We start from the raw sequence: 5351 nt of genomic DNA on the forward strand, positions 1-5351 counted from the left end.
TAAAAACCGCGGGTGGCAATAAGGCCACCAATCCACTATAATATGGGCATAAAGCCGATGATTACAATTACAAGATGTATTCGATGCATATAAAATACAATGTAGATAAATACAAGTGAATGGAGGGCACGACATTCATTGCACAGTAGTACATACAAAAGAGGTATTAATTTGGTGGAGTATTGTGTGTAGGAGTTATCTTTGCAATGGTGTAAAACATACTAAAATATAGTAGAATTGTAGTAGCATTTGTGGTGAAATAAACTATAGTAGTTTTACTCCTAGTGGAATAAGGATACGAATGGCTATGGTAATATTTGTAGAGCACTAGAGGGTAAGCTTGGCTTCTTATTTAGGATTAAAATATAGTAGTTTGGTTAGAAACTCTTAGGGGAAGATTTAAGTGGGTGGAGATTAGACATTGGATGGCAGGAATAGTATATAATGTATGTTGAGAGGGAGCTTAGACACGGGATCAGTTGATCTCTCATAAGGGGAGGTTTTTCCCTATTTATAGAACTTCAAGCAGTAGCTAATAGACGGTTGGAGAAGGATGAGGATGCCCTCCGTGAAAATAGGAAATAACGATTATTCACTCTTTACTTGGTCTCCCATGAACTTAGACTTGCTTAGAGTTTAGATACGTAGTAACAACCTTGAAGAATTATTCTTATTGACTTATTGTCTTTCCTTGATTCTAGGGAGCACTCGTAACTATCTTGACCCGGTCTTGTAGCATCGATCGTTGACTATCATTATCGGTCAACCATTGTACAACTGTCCCATAACAATAGCCCCCATTTTCTTAGTTGGAGCATGGCAACAACTAGGAAAATTATACTTACTTTAATTTTGACTCCGTCTTCATTTCGATATTAGTGTCATTGCCTTTGTGTCTTGACTCTTGATGCCTTCGTCGTTGGTCTTTTTAGAGGTCATAATTTGTTCATATGTAAGCTTAAGTTGCTACCATATCAATGTCAATGATGTCATTGGATGTTGTTCGTCGAGTCGAAAGCTAGTGTCAACTTTGGAAGCAAGTGTCGTCGATGACGGACAAAAGATGGTCTTCGACGGACAGAAGCATATGTCATCGACGAATGAAAGATGGATGTTGTCGATGGACGGAAGGCGGTCGTCGAAGGACGGAAGGCGGTCGTCGACGGACGGAAGGCGGTCGTCGACGGACGGAAGGCGGTGTCGTCAACGGACGGAAGCCGATGTCGATGTCATTGACGGAAGGAGGCTAATATCGTCGACGGACGAAAGCAGATTGTCGATGGGAAGAATTTGATGTCGTTGACATCGGAAGGACTTTGTCGATGTTGAACGTTGGTTGTGATAATGGTCACGACGTTAGTCGGAGATTTTCAACAAATAATGAACTGGCTACAAGGCCAAAATAGGTGATTCGGGTGCTAAGACCATTGAAGAAAGAGACGACGTATGTGTATACTGGCAATAAAGCCAAATCTCGAATGTTGTAACATAGTTTATGTACTTGGACAATTAGATGATAGAATTACTTTAAATATGAATAATAATTATAGAAAGACAATAAATATACTTACTTTTGATCCTGAATTAACATGTCGTTAGAGGATAATATAATAATTCATTAATATGAAAGACATTAAATTAAACCAAACCTGTTGATGATAGTGATGTTGCTTTAGGGTCGCTCAATCCGAGGGTAGAGCAATTGAATCGTTGTCATTATAGCAATAACCACGATGATACGTTAGCTCTTTGCTATGACCTATGGTGTCGAACTCGACCCATTTAGGCGACAAAAACTCTTTTTAACATGGTGTCTGGCGACGAGGCCGCATATGTAATTTGAATGCAATCAATAAGGGATTTCTTGATGTGTTAACTCATTTTATGGCGTTAAAGCCAATCGGAATACTTTGTTGCGATGTTCGACACTAAGTTTGTTGAATGTATTTAGTGTTCACACTTGGTGTCACAACCAAGTGGTGCTTTCGTCATAATAAATTCAGGCGTCAAGGCCATTAACATTTCAAACATTTTCTTTGTACGGAGATAACATTCGATGGCTTTGTCTTTCACTTTAAAAGTTTAAAGTACAAAATATTTATCGTATGTGATAACTTTTGTAACATCGTTGAGAACAAAGACTTGTGAGCAAATATAATCATTGCATGACTTTGTATCGGAGGGTAAACTCTAACGTAGTTCCAGAGCTGTCGACATTGGACATTATGTGTCTATGTTACCGATGCATGACAAAACCAATTTAAATTAGAGAACAAAAATAAATGTTTCATAGATAAAATATTGAAGACATGCAAATAAATAAAAGAATGTTTTTCTAAAACGATTTTTTATCGACACTAACGATACTCTACATGCTTATGGCACTTTGTAGACTTAAGACACTATATGTACTTTAAGACTGGCTCGTTTTGCAGTGTTTCGTTTGTCAATATGATCAATCGTTACGACCAATCCTTTCGGTGTACTTTTGAAGAATAACCTTAAAAAGTTATACTATCGTTGTATGGCCATAATTGCATTGTGCTCCAATACCCCTTGTGCCCTGGCATCTGACGCTGAACACTGAGGATTAAACTGGTAGTTCAGGTACCGGGCGTTTGGTGTCTGACGCTAAGGTCTATTTTTCCCGGGATTCGTTTGCTACAATGTTCTTTTGAGCGGCAGTTTTCCTCATCCCTTTTGGGGATGTCAGTGTAACTGACGCCTTTGTGAGTAACCGTTGTTTGGAGCTTTGGTCATGAACTTTTTTCCTTTGACACTGTCGTTCATTGTATTATGCAAAATATAGGATAAAGCAATGGGTATTCTTTTGACGACTTAGTTAGTGAGTTATCGTAAGCATTTAAAATATTTTGTTAAAATAATCGCTATTTCTAAGAATAGCATATATCATAGATATGTAGGAAACATAAAGAAATAGTGATAAAGAACATACAAGATGATCAAATCAAATGTATTTAAGTGGGTTAGAGTTTACTTTGGTGTCGTCATGACCCTTGATCATAATTATCTGATGTTCCGATCCTTTGTCAATGTCGCTACAACTTGTTGGTGTGACCCTTGGTTGTCATCTCCATGACATTGAGGTTCTTTATTCACACATGTCGTCATGATGATCTTTATTTACGCCATCTTCTTCATGGGATCGAGGTGTATGATGTTTTCATACATAATATTGAAATCGTTATGCTTAATCTTGGTGTCGAGTAACCTGTTCGTCATTACTCTAAACACTAATGTCGGATTTTTGCATTAAGTCATAAATAAATTGAAAATATGAATTGTAAACGATGCGTAAAAAGATTTTAGATATTGCATATGACGTTGATTCATTAACCAAGATGTAACCACATGTTTCATCACAAGAATTACTGATAATCAATTAATAAAAATAAGTAAGCCAAATAACGAAAACATAAATTAACTATGTGTATTACTACGTCAACAAAGATGATAGACATAACAAGTAAAACTTTAAGGCGGTAGAATCATGTCAATGACAATGCTAATTAGAAAATTAAAGTAACACTACTACAAAATTGGCCAAAGAGACCCAATATTAAAGACCTGTTATCTACATAAGCGGTCTCTTTGGTCCAAGAGACCTTTTATTATTAATAACGGGTCTCTAACTTCATTTGTTGGAGGCGTAAAAATATTCGAGAGACCTGCTTGTTATTTAAGATGATAGGTCTCTTGCTTTTTTTTTTCCAAAAATTGATTTAAAAATAAACCAAAGACCGCCTATTGAATTGACCGGTCTCCTGTTTTTCATAGAGAGACCTGTTAACATGAAAGACTGGTCTTTTGTTTTTGAGCTTTCACGTGCACCACTCTCTTTTTCTCTTTTTAATTTCTCTCTCCCCCCTCACTCTTACCTGTTACTCCTGCTCTCTCCTCTTCTTATCTCTCTTTCTCTCTCCTCCTCCAAACCCTAACCATTTCCTTTAAGTCAAAAGCAACAATGCAGATCAAGCAGCCATAAACAAAGAAAAGGAAAGAATAATGGCGAAAGAAAGTGAACAAAATTAAGCTCTTCGATTTCTCAAATGTTCGTTCGGTGAGAAATTTTCCCTTTTTCGATTTTATTATTTTGCTCTTAGACGTGGTGCAAAAATAGGGGTTTTCCCCATTATTTATTGTTATCTACTTCTTATAAGTTTATTTAGATGAGATCTTTGAGTTCTAACCCCAAAAACTGTAAAATACCAAGAAAATTTGAGCTTGTTAGATCTGGTGTTAAAACTTTAATTTGATTTATGTGAACAACCGAGTAAGATAGGTTGTTCGATATTTGTGATAATCGTGATTTGTATGCATGTTTTGTGTTATGGAATTTTAGATCTGGTGCAAAACAATGGTGAATTTACACCGTTAAGGGCGTTAATCATTCTTATAAATTAGAAATTTATTTTGTGTTATGGAATTGCAGATCTTTTCTATTATAATACTTCTTGTTTTTTAATGTTTGATGATGAGTATTTTGCTTTGTTTTAATGTTCAAAGTTTCACACGAATCTTGAACTTGTTTACCACTGTTGTTATCTCTTCTTTTCGATCTCCTACTTTTTCTTTTTTATTTAAATATTTTTTATGTTTTGATTTAGTTTTTCAGATCTGTTTGTGTTAAAGTATTGTTATTATTGATTTTGTTAATTAATTTTGATGCTTATATATGAGTAATATGACTCCTAATTTTTTGTATTTGAATACTTCTACCCAGATTCTACAAGTTGATCTGATGATTCTTGATTTACCCAGATTTGACAAGTTGAAGAAATCTTCTGCAATTTTAGAGGTCTATAACTTCTGGGTTTCTCCATAAAGCTCGAAAATGGTGGGATTTTATGATATAGAAAATGGGATTTCTGTATAAAAAAGAACTCAAAATAGTAGTGGAATTGCTTTTTTTTTTTTGTTCATATTAATACAGATTAAAGTGTTAGTGTGGATTTTTATATGTGAATTTTGTACCTATTCCCTACGTATTATAGTATCCAAGTATTTATACATGTAGACGTTATCAATTGTATGAATAAATTGGTTATTTTGGAATTTTTTTTTTTTAATTAAATGTTGCAAGAGACCGCCTATCTAATATGACAGGTCTATGTGAAAATAAAAAAGAGATTGTTTATCTGACAACACGAATCTATTTCCCTTTTAATTTATTAGATCCACAACTACCCAATGAGATCGCCTATCCTAGATGACAGGTCTCACTTTTTATAAAAATTAAGACCGCTTCCAATGAAGCACTCTCTTTGCCAAAGAGACCGCTTAGCTAGAGACCGCCTCTAAGGCAGTCTCTTTGGCCTATTTAAACGGGT

The 5351-nt window shown here is 35.3% G+C and overlaps 1 long non-coding RNA gene across 1 annotated transcript; it reads left to right on the top strand.

The window, feature by feature from the left end:
- The first annotated feature begins 3761 nt into the window (after window positions 1-3761).
- LOC145640864 (uncharacterized) lies at window positions 3762-5121 on the top strand. Its single transcript, XR_014114990.1, has 2 exons — window positions 3762-4081; window positions 4745-5121. It is a non-coding gene; the product is annotated as an uncharacterized LOC145640864 (long non-coding RNA).
- The last annotated feature ends 230 nt before the right edge of the window (window positions 5122-5351 follow it).

This window comes from Chenopodium album, chromosome 7, assembly GCF_948465745.1.
Source record: "Chenopodium album chromosome 7, dcCheAlbu1.1, whole genome shotgun sequence".
NCBI lineage: Eukaryota > Viridiplantae > Streptophyta > Magnoliopsida > Caryophyllales > Amaranthaceae > Chenopodium > Chenopodium album.